This window comes from Cygnus atratus, chromosome 4 (assembly GCF_013377495.2).
Source record: "Cygnus atratus isolate AKBS03 ecotype Queensland, Australia chromosome 4, CAtr_DNAZoo_HiC_assembly, whole genome shotgun sequence".
NCBI classification, from domain to species: Eukaryota; Metazoa; Chordata; class Aves; order Anseriformes; family Anatidae; genus Cygnus; species Cygnus atratus.
This window is the reverse complement of record NC_066365.1, coordinates 18,362,876-18,374,586: the sequence shown is the minus strand read 5'-3', so window position 1 is coordinate 18,374,586 and position 11,711 is coordinate 18,362,876. Positions and strand designations below refer to the sequence as shown.

General features: G+C 45.6%; 1 protein-coding gene across 5 annotated transcripts in view; it reads left to right on the top strand.

Moving 5' to 3' along the window:
• Positions 1-440: 440 nt before the first annotated feature.
• Positions 441-11,711, top strand: part of MTUS1 (microtubule associated scaffold protein 1) — a 113,420-nt gene continuing 102,149 nt past the window's right edge. Inside the window, exon 1 of one of the 5 annotated variants that reach the window (XM_050710249.1) lies at positions 441-495. The gene's annotated coding sequence lies outside the window, so the exon portion shown is untranslated. Of the gene's footprint in view, positions 546-638; positions 755-841; positions 1,677-11,711 lie in introns of those variants that run through there. The other 4 variants (XM_035558487.2, XM_050710247.1, XM_050710248.1 and 1 more) reach the window with 4 other exon arrangements.

The window sequence follows — 11,711 nt, the reverse complement described above, 5'->3', positions numbered from 1 at the left end:
TGAGGGAACACGGCCAGGCCAAGCCAGGCCAAGCCAGGCGAGGCGAGGCAGGGGCCCTGGCGGGGGAAGACGGCCCGGCCCGGCCGGGCCCGCCGCTCCCCGGGGCTAACCATTTACTCCGGGCCAGGCGGCGGCGGCGGCGGCCCTGCGGGGCAGCCACTCGCGGTCTCCCGCCTCCCGCGGTTTTAAGGACCAAAAAACCACAAACACGAGGAGGTTTTGGAGTCATCGCCCGTCATTTTAATCTAGGGCTCCTCAGCCGGCAGGGGCAAGGTCACAGCTCCTCCCGCCGCCGCCGCCTGAGGGGAAGGTGCCCGCAACGCCCCCGCCGCCGAGCCCCAGGAGGGGACCCAGAACCGGGCCAGACGGCGGCGGCCCGGCCACCTGCGCCTCAAGCCAGCCCCTGCGCGGCCGGGTCCCCCCCGTCCCGTTCCCCTCAGCCCCGCCGCCCGTAGCACCGCCCAGGGGCGGCCCGGCCCCGCGGCCCGGCGCCAGGTGAGGGCAGCGGAGCGCGGGGGGCCCGCCGTGGGGCTGCGGCCGGGCAGGTGCGGTTGGGTGCGGGGCTCCGAGGGGACGGGACGGGACGGGACGGGACGGGGCGCCGAGCCGAGCCGAACCGAGCCGAGCCGAGCCCGGGCTTCCACGCAAGGGGGCCGGCGGCAAGTGCGGCCGCAGCGTGGCACGGCTCGGGTCGGGCTTCTCCCGAGGGCGCAACCGAGCTGAGAGCGGGGGGGGGTGGCGGCTGAGCGCCGGCGTAAGTACCCGTTCTGTGCTATTTTATTCAAGTTTGCGTTTTTATTTATTTTTTTTTCCGGGTAACGGGGAGCGGCTGAAGCCCGGTGCCGTTTGTTTGCAGCTCACGGTGAAAGCAGGGCACGGAGCCGAGCTGCGGGCATGGAGCCGAGCTGCAGGCACGGGGCGAGGGGGCCGTAATTTGGGCGAGGGTCCGTGCTTTGGGCGAGGGTCCGTGCCCGGGTGTTTGCAGTGCCTGCGGTGGGGTGGGAGCACAGCCGGGCTGGACCTCAGGTGTCAGGGCTGTGTGGAGACAAGCTCAGCTTTTGCTTAGGTAAAGGAAGTTACCAGTTCCTATGCTGCGAGGTTGGTGACAGTCTGAAGCTGCCTATAACATAAAATGCTGCCTGTGCTCTACCTAGTGTAAGAAACCCAGCGCTACGCAGACACTAGGTATTCGTGGTTAATCGCTTTATCTCCTGTCCTGGTTGTGAGGAGAGGTAGGCTTTTCACAGGATGAAACTCAGTTCAGTGGGAGCAGGAAGGCTTTGAGCTGCTCGGTTTGCATCGCTGAGGTTTTCGGAGGGGGTGATGATGACCTGCAGTATGGATGCGGTTCGCAGTCGGGACTGCTAACCAAGATGGGCTTTAAAAATAGTTTGTGCCCTGTGCGATGCGCCGTGGCAGCACAGTGAGGCATTGTAGTGGCAGCCGCACGTGACCCCATAGCAGCCCCTGGGACCGGCCTTGTCCTCGGCGCTAATTATTGTGGGTGAGCAGCAGTTTGTCCTTAAGCTCTGCTTTCACAGAGGTTAGTTGCGTGTGCGGTGACAAGGCTGCGTTTAAAACTCATGCAGTCCCTTTTTAAAAATACCGGGGAATTCTCATTCCTTGCCTAGGTCAGACTGCCTCGGAGCTGTGGCTGAAGTGGTAACAATAATCAGGTAACTCTGATGCTGAAACTTTGTTTAGAGTCATTTTCCACCCAGTATAAACATCGCTGTGCGTTTTGAAAAGATTGGACCAAATGTTAAACCTTTAAAGGATGTCACCTTAAGGCTGGTTTCACGGTATCGTTGTGGGCAATTGAGATTAAGGCTTGCTATTTACTTAATATTGGATGCATAACTTGGTTCCCCATTCTTTTGTGTTTTGCTTAGTCACTTCTGAGGTATTGATTTCAGCTGTAAGACTAAGTCTGTGATAATGTGATGTAAAGGCCTTGACAAAGTCAGAAATTGACAAAGTAATGATGCTTTAAATGTGTTTTGGCTCTTATTTCTAACTCTTGCATTTTGTGGTTTCTGCAAACTTTTGTCTGCAATCACACATGAAGGAAGTGGGCTTTTTTTTTTTTTTTCTTAGGAGGAGCAAAGATTCTTTCATGGAGCTGGATTATTATGGAAAATGTCAAATATTATTTTTTGTAAATTGCAGGGCTTAGCATTGATCTTAGCTATGTGTCAAGCAGCTAACAATCTCAGCAGTCCAGAGAAATAGTTACCGTGATTTGTAACAGAAACTGTAGAATGCACTTGAGCTGTCTGATGGCAAGGGATTGATTTATGGGATTTTATAAAACGTAATATGTTATAGTCATATAAGATGTTAAAGTGTGCCACTGTTCTATTATGATTGGGCACGTGTTGTAGCTGGATGCTGAGGTACCCTCTGAGCCTAAGTGCCATGTGGGATATTGATCAAGCAGAAATTGCTGAAACGATTGCCTACCCAGCAGTCCCCATTTCTCTTTAGGTCATTTTGTTCTCTTAATTCCCTATCACAACGTATCCTGACTGCTGTTAAATCAGGAAAATCGAGCGCTTTTCAAGCTGACTGTATCCTGTGAATTCGGGGGATTACCTGGCAAGCTTCAGGGACGCCCAGGCGGTGCGGTAGTGGAGCTGAAGCTGGATGAGGTTAATGTTCTTTAGCTGGCTTTACTGGGTATCTTTTCAAAAGAGAAACAAGACTCGGTGCTTCTTCGGTGTTTACAAACTGTATCAGGCTGTTGTACAGTTTCTCTTAAACATTCCCGCTTTTATGAGAACAGTCTAGTTCTTTTTCAAGGGAATACTTGCACTGTGGAGTTTTGTCCTTTTCCTACCTTGTGTACGAAGATGTTTTCAGACTCAGCAGTTGTTCTGATAGAGGCGTGGGAAAAGTTAAGCTGTTGACTGCCTTTGTATTTTCTGTCGTTACTGAGATAACTATGCATAGACAAGGTATTTTGCAGAATAATATTTATTACTCAAAAAAAAAAAAGTGCTAGTTGATATTTTTTTGTCCTGCAAGTGACAAAACTGTACCAATAATGATTTTTCATTGATTTTCTACATTGGTACTGAAAAATATAAAAACTGCTAAAATGTTATTTTGGGACGTAACTTTCTACTGAACAGTACAGTTTTGCTTTTTATCCCATTGCTAGCACCTGTATCAACTCCAGTTCTATTTCATTGACTTTTCCTTCACTGGGATGAATGTCTTTAATCCTTAATTATTCTGGCACTTCTCCACTTAAGTTACTTACCTCAAACTGCTTCGGTGAGTGTCCAGTTTAGTTGTTGCATCAGGAAGAGCTCAAGCTGCTGTTAGGGTATGGCTGTGCTGTGGTCTGCGACCACCCACTCGTAGTAGCTCTCCAGTCTCCGTTTTCATTCCTCTTTAGTTTGGTTCCCCTGGCTCTGCTGTTCTGTTTGACTTTATTATTATTTTTTTTAATCATAAATTTCATATTAGCTCTTCCAGGTTACTCAAGTCTAAATACCAAGTTGCCAATGTGCTTTCAGCAGTCTTCAAATACTCAGAGGTTTTGTGATTATTTTTTTTTAATGTTTGTAAATACCGTATTAAAAATGAGCATTAACGTATTTTTGCACATAATGTAGATGCGGATGCACATTACTGTGCATGTACAAGAGAGAACACGTATCCAGGAGAGAGCACGTGGGAATTTCACAGGGAAATGAAGCTGGTGCACGTAGAGCACTGGCAGGCAAGATGTCATGACCCGCAGTGGGTTTGGTGAACTGGCTCCTGCTGCAGGTTCTGCTGAACGTGCGCTCGGCTCTTGTCCTTCTGCCTGGACCAACAGCGGCCATAAGCTGCACAGGGTCAGGAAGAACAACTTGTGTGTGTTACTTTGTTAACCGAGTTCCCTGACGTTAAAATAGCTGGATTTAGTTTCAGGTTTTGGTACAACTGCATTCTTTCAGATGCTGCACATGGAGAGCTTCAAGGGAATTGGCCTAAAGCACGGCATTGGTGCTCCTTGGCTCTAAAATTAAACTGGTCTGAGAAGTCATCCTGTCACTGTGCACTTCAGGAGAAGAGGAAAATGGGTGTTTGTCATTGTCTGCTCCTGTCCACCTTGTCGGATAGCAGTCATTCAGCTCTTGTGCGGCTGTTCTTAGAGCAGTCATCTAGTATGATGTGTGTGCCTCGTTATTTCTGACTCGCAGCTGAAGCTCTCGAGTCCTGTGAGTTCTTCATTAACTCTGACAGCCCAAGCATGGGAACAGTTTCCCAGTGATGCTATATCCACCGCGTCTATCTCGGTTGTGTTGCATGACAGCAAAAACCTCCCCTTTGACACTGCTGGCGTACAGGTATTTGATGCAGCCACCTCTGGACGCGCTGGCTTAGCGGCTCCCGGCGCTGTAAGCAGGCTCGATCTGTTGCAGCACTCCCATCTGGTTTGTGCACCGCGTGTTGCTTTCCTCCCATCGGTAGTCTAGGATCCTAAAACCATTACTCTTTGCCTAGCTCGTAGCTGATCTAGGAAACCTGTTGATTGTAATGCTCTGCTGTTGCAATGCTACCTAATCGCATGGCTTGTCTGCTGGTTTTGCTTCTGCGAGGCATCTTCGGCCAGCCTTAATGCTGACTGTATAGGTTTATTGCACTGGAGGTATGCAGGAGACCTCTGTAGAAGCTTGATGTTTCTTGATGCTGTCACCTAGTACTCTCTGGACAACTCGCTGCTTCAGGTATGCTCTCTGCCAGATGTTTGTACCTGGGCAGCCTGTGTGGTGCACGTATCAGCTCAGTTGTACTTTGGATGTGTGTAAGTTTGTGGGAGCTAATAACGCCTACTGCAGTTTCCCACTAAGGAGGGTACTGTTTGGTATGTTTGGTTTATTCCTCACTTAGTGATGCAGGCCATGACAGTTCATTCTTCCATCTTTCAAGCAGCGTGGACCACGAACCTTTTTTATTGTTTGTAAAATCTCATGTTTTTCACACCTCTGCTAGATTATCCAGCAGCTGCAATCAACAGCTGATATGATTTATAGTTCACAGAGCAGCCTGTCTTATCACATAACGTGTAGCTCAACTTCATGAGTTTGTTGCCAGCAGTGTCTTTTTGAGCAGCTTTCTGCCCTCACATACCAGAAGACTCACCGTGCACTTGTTTGGATGCAGTGAGTGTCTTTTTATTTGAGGCTTACTTGCAGATGATCATTTTTTTTGTCAAGGTTTGTATCTACGGGTGGATAGCTGGAATCCTTCCTTCGCAAGCTTTCTCTAAATTAAAGGAATTTATTTCAGATATTTTGGTCTAGTTGACTTTTTACCCTTCTTCATTCTCAGTACAGAAGCGTCCCAAAGCTACAGATCTCCCCTGCAGTGCATCCATTTCCTGTGCCTTGTTTTGTGCTCCTAAACAGACCCTAGGACCTGTTCAGGAATCGGTACAGCTGACTCTTATGAAACTGAACTGTCTGGGTGTTGTCTCTTGCTAAAATATTATAATCGACCAGAGCCTTGATGCCAGGAGATTATAATGGCTGGTTCTGCAAACCACATGGGTTGGTGGCCTTAGGCAGCCGGGTGCCTTTAAGCAACTGCACTGTCAGTATCTGCCTAGAAGGATGGCAGAGGCTTGCCAAGCAGTTAGGGAGCTTGCTTATTGCAGGGTGCTTGAACCTGGAGCTGTAGAATAAATGTTCCTGCTGTGCACAAACTCTTCTAGTGAATAGCTTCTTTTAATACTCATCTGGGGTTGTGTGGAGCACGAGGTTTCTTCGCCCCTTGTAGCTCCCTGATATTGAGGATACAACGAGGTTTGTACAGGTGGTACAAACCTCATGAGCTTGGCAGTTTTCTCAGCAGATTATAAAGGCTGCTGGTCACACACTTCATAATGCATATTGCATGTGGTGAAAGCTGTCTTCTAACTTATTAGATAAACAGACAAATCGAGACACCCGAGCTGCTCCTGTATTTGGTTAGGACTCATCATTACCTGCCTTTCCTTGCCCTGAACTTGGGTTTGTGTGTCGTGGATTTGGTGCAATACCAGCAAGTATAACTGGTATTGCAGTAAGTGGGCTCCAAAGTCAAATGCTCTAAAGCAAGCCTTTCATGTCACAAGTTTCTCATAGGTTTCATAATGGTTGTATTGGGCATAACCAGTATTTGTTCAGGCTTCTCTGCTCTACATAGCTCTGCATCTCAGCGTTGAGGAGGTTAGTAAATCTGGTTCCAAATATCAGCTGGCTTCAAATGGTGGTTCATTTAGCAGCTTAATTGCAAGGTGATGGCTGAATAGCAGCTATCTTCAGTTTCCTAGATGAGAGTGCTGCATCATTAGCCCTTCTGAAGTCTTGCGAAAAGCTGCCTCTACTGAAAGGGGTATTGAAGCTTTAGCCATTACTTTGGTATTGCGTATGCTTGGTTTTTAATTCTTTGTGTTGGAATAGTGGCTGGCTGCTTCCAGTACTAGGCAGTGATGCCTGCCATCTTAGTTAGGGTCCCCGTGTGGCTTTTTCTGCCTGTCCTGGCCTCGTGACAGTCAGTATTTTCCTTCTCTCCCTCTGTGCCCCATTGCCGATAGAGCAGTGTCCCCTCTCACCTGAAATGCCACGTCCCACAGGTCACTGTGCTGTCCTGTATGCCAACGTGTAGCCACAAGCACACACGTGTGAAAAAGACACTTTTTACATAAGAAAAACGCTGTGGAGCCTTGCGAGGTATAATCATAACATACCCCAGAACGGTTTGAGAGGAGTGCAGGCAATGAACGGCAGCAGCGAGAGCAGCCCCTCTGGCAGGACGCTTGGCATTTCAGCTGTGTGCCTTGGCACGTGGGCACGGCTCCAGCGTTTATTCTTATGTGGGGTACGCTCTAGGTAAGCGGTCTTCTAAATACAGTAAGCCTGGGGTGGTTTTTTGTTTCCTTTTGTTCCCCCCCCCCCCCCCCCCCCAAAAGGGTTATTTTCAGTGCCAAGTAAGTGGGAAGCCTTTGTTTTCCAGTGTCGCAGCCCTTCACGTATTCCCAGTCATTCAGCTGTCTTACTCAAGACAATGTGGAAGCTGTGGTGGGCTCTGGGATCGCTCTTCTTGTCCTCTAATCTATAATGGGATGCGTATCATTGATAAAAGAAGGCTGGTGCTGTAGAGGTCATTCCATAGTACCCACAGAAGTTATATTTAGAGCTTGTTTATATCGCATTTATGTCAGAGTGAAGCTACTATTAGGAACCGCCTGCTTATTTATAAACAGCACGGCGAACGCCAGCTTCCTGCAGAGGGGCAGCCTACAACTTGGGTCCTGTGAAAAAAATTGCAGGGAATAAGGTTTCTAAGAAAAAATATGTATATAAGTTGCAATATGCTCTTGATAGCTGTTTCATTTTGCCAGCCAGTAGCTTTGTGTAAAACTAGTTTTATGCTTCTCAAATGTAAGACACTGTAGAACAGCAGGTTTCTCTCTCCAGGACTAATGGTCTCCAGACCATGGTCTCCAGATAGCAGAAGGGGGTTTGCAAAGCACTTCCAAAAGAAGCCTGCTGGCTTCTTCCCTGCTTGTCTTTTGCTGATCTTTCCACCTAACCCTAAAAAAAAAATCATTTAAAGAAAAGCAATATTTGTATTTATCCCAATTCTTATCTAGCTGTGCATTTCAGAGAAATTTTAAAGGTCAAAACCTTTTTTTTTTTTTTTTTTTTGCTTCAGAATAACACTGAATAACTGGGTAATCATACAACTTATTGCAGAGGGTGAATAGCAACACTGTCCTTGTTTATTCAGGTGTTAGCTGTTTGGTAGCTGTTTCTTAAACTTAGATATGAGTTCAGTGTTGTGGTGGGTTGTCTTGCATTTTTTTCTTTTGCTTTTATTATTTTATCTTATTTTTGGAAGGGGGCGTTTGAGTCCTTGCACTCTTTTATTTTTTTCATTATGGGGAGATTTAAAGTATCTGCCTTGTTTGACATCTAGCCGTGCAGAGTGCTGGTTACTTCTGTCTGCTATCTGGTGTTTGGTGTAGGATAAGCAAAAGAAAAGATGCCTGTGGAATTCTTCAAAACTTCTCGACTTTCCTAATGCCAAACAGTAGGTTTTTTAAATGCAGGAGATTAACGTAGAGAGCCAGAGGGGAAAATGTCACATAATGTGTATCTACACTTCAAAGGAAAAGAAGTCTGAAGTCTGTCAGTGAAGCTGTTACGAATACTCCAATAACTTTTCCATACTCTTCAGCTCTTCCAGAAATCATTTTCAGAGAGTGGCAAAATGGCCTTTGCACTCGGGATGCTGGCTGGAGAATGAATTTAATCTCTCTGGAATAATGGCTGCCTGTCTTTTAAACAAACTAGTAACTGTGAGGTTAATGTTTAAATATTTAAACGGATTTGGCATGTTGCCATTTAAGTAGAACAGCGTGTGCTTAACCCTGAGACTCAAACCGTTCCCAGCGTGGCCAAAAAAAATATGAATTGCTCAGTAGTGCAGTGATCTGGTAACTTCAAAGACTATAATTTAAGGCTAATCCTGGACAAGGGTATCCTAAAAGGGGACAATTGACTCGATTTTTCCTATTTAGTTGAGGGGAAGGGAATTTTTGCAGATGGTATCGGAACTTTTTACTGAACTCTTTAGGTTAAATGAAAGCAATGGACCGTAAATCTAAATCCAGGATAAATAAGCTAGTGTGGACTCTAGCAAGAATAATCCTGAAAGATACCAATCTGTATGTAGCAATGTAAAACTCTTTGAAAACTGGGTAATGTGTTAAAGAGAACGAAATATAAAATTACCTTGTTTGGACTGGAATGCCAGGGCGAAGCAAGGGTTTGATAAGCGTAGAGCTCAAACTTAATTTGGGAATCTCGGTACTTAAGGCTTGAAATGGAAAAAGTTGAAGGGACAAGCCGAAAGAAGTTGCACTGAAGTTCTTCACGTTTCTAATGCTCTTTACCTTAGCCCAGAGGACTGCGTTGCCTATCCCTGGAAGAGAAGCGGGGGCTTTGACCCCGGGACTGCATCTCTAATCTGCTTTGATTCTGACCTCACGTTTACTGAGAACTCTGCTAAAAGCATCCCCCTCCCGGGAGCTTTTCCTGGCTGTTGTGCCAGATGATGCAAACCCCAGTTTTCTGCCAAGCATCCCGAGTATTTTCTATTAGCGGCCTGGTCGCAGCCACGCTGTGTTGGTGACGGGATGCTCTCTGTACTTGAGGGAATGATGCAGCGTACAAGGCATGCTGAGATAAGGCTGGCTGGGCAGAGACAGCTCTCTGTCCTCATCTTGCTTTGCTTTACAGTTCTCATCTGCAGGTTAAACAAGTACATGAATTTTTCAACATGCAGAGATGCGAAACCTGACACTTTAAGAACTCCAAAATCATCATAAATCCCTTATCTTCAAGCCTATAAAACAAATATGTAAGGTTCCTAGACAGCTAGTATTTTGTTCTACCCTGATTAAGTTGTGGGGTATTTGTGTTTCGAGTACAGAAATGAAGTGCTATGAGCCACCATTACAGGTAAGTGCTTGACCTCATGTTTGCGTATCCTAAAGAAAAGAAAAGTACTGCAAATGGCGAGCACAGAAGTAACACATCATGTTATTATATTGTGACTTCTGTGGCCTAAAGGGGTGGTGTCTAGGTAAGTGGATGTGAAATATGCACAATGCCAAAAAGCGTCCTCATGTGAGCAGCATTAAGACATGAACTCTAAAACTAGTGTAACGTACCTTTTTGGGGGGTCCATGTCAATAGTTAGAGGCAATTTTATGATGACTGAATGTATTTGAGAATTTCATTATAAATGAAATAAAAATCTACTTAAATAGCTGTTTCACTTGCTATTCCATGAGGGGAAGACAGATGTGCTTCTGATTGACCAGCTTCTTCCTTCACGTCATTTGATGGTGGTTCAGAGGAGAAGGCCCAATCAGGCTAGAGAAAGAAGTCAGAGTTTACTTTTGAGTGCTTTACAAGTACATAATAAAGTGATAATCCGTGTTTTGGCCAAGAAATAACATACTGAATACCTCAGCTAGAAAACTTGAGGGAACATGGTGGTCAGTGACGACTCTTCTGCCTGAAAGTGTTTGAACTATAGCTAAGTAGAGTGAAAGCGCGCTAATCCTCATGAGGGACGTTCTTGTTAGTGAAGGGAGGCTGATAAAGGAGAAACATCTGCACACAGCTCAAGGCTAAGAGGGTACATACCTCAAAGAGCAGCTCAATCTGAATGCCCTGTCTTTTCAAGGAGACCCTTAGTGTCATGACCAAGTGGTAATGACATCTTTGAGCAGTGACCCAGGAGGGTAAGGTAATGGTGAGGGGATGGCCAGCTCACTACAGTGAGGGAGGAATGGCCTGGACACGCAAGCATCAACTGGCTATTTTGGGGTTGGTGGTAGCACATGGTTGTTGCAGGGTTACACTTATCCTAGTATCCTGCTCTGTCATCTGTGCCAGCTGAGCAACTGCAGGATTTACCACCCTGGAAAACTGGATGGAGAGTGCCTGTGGTGTTCATGGGGTCTTTTTCCAACTGGTATCCTACTCAGTGGTTTATTGCTCTACTTCATTCTGATTTCTGTGTTGTTTTCTTGGCTTTTTCAGTATTCTTTTCTTCCACCAGTAATGTAGTGGAGCTGCTGTGTGCTCTGTCAGATGGAGTCTGAAGCACGTTGCTGTCCAGGTAACTTTTGCAGGGTTCTTCCAAAAACAGAAAAAGGCTTGGATTCGCCAAATCAGTTTGACACCTGGAAGCACTTTAATGCTACAGAGCTCATTGGTAGAGATTATGTCATCAAAGAGCATGGGTTAGCTTAAAGACTGTTTGTTTGCTGCTCTGAGAGCAGGCATTTTATTCAGTCAGTACCTGCTAAACTCTTCAGTGATAGTATAAGAATCTTCATGTATTTTTCTGTAGGGGAAAGAGTTAAATGATGTTCTTTTAAGGATGGTCCACTGTGGATGCCCCATCCCTGGCAGTTCTCAAGGCCAGGCTGGATGGGGCTTTGGGCAACCTGGTCTGGTGGGAGGTGTCCCTGCCCATGGCAGGGGGTTGGAACTGGGTGGGCTTTAAGGTTCCTTCCAACCCAAACCATTCTGTGATGATTGCATCACTTATTGTAATACTTATATATCACCAAGAGTACGCACATTACATTTTGTATCTCTTAGGGTCCTTTCTTTGTATTTCAGGAAGTTACTTGTAACAATTCCTGTTTGTGTCATCTCAGTCACATATGTAAGTTCAGTTCTTATCAAACCCAACTTCCATCTAGATCTGGATGCAGTATCGACTTCTGAATGGAATTGGGGTTGAATTTAGGAAATTGAGCTTTAAAAGCAAAAAGAAAAAAAAATCATATTGAAATTGTTAGTTTATCCAGCATATTTATTATCTTGTTTGTGTATGAGCTGTTAACTTATTACTATTATTCTAGTTAAATGAGTAGATTCATGCCACTGAAAATTTCAGAAGTATTAGAGGCTGTTTTTTTGTTTTCTTTAATTTTGTGACCTCGTATGAGACTTCAAATAGTTTTCATTTCCTATGCCTTGAAAACCTAGTCATGGAAATGAATGATTTAAATATACACGGAGAAAACCCTGCTTCTTGTTCACAAAGAGAAATTCTTCTGAAATGCTTAACTCGTCAACTATGTGTGCCCAAAGCCAGTGGCTTGTCTGTTTAAGACGTTGGCAGCACGTGCTACTTGGATG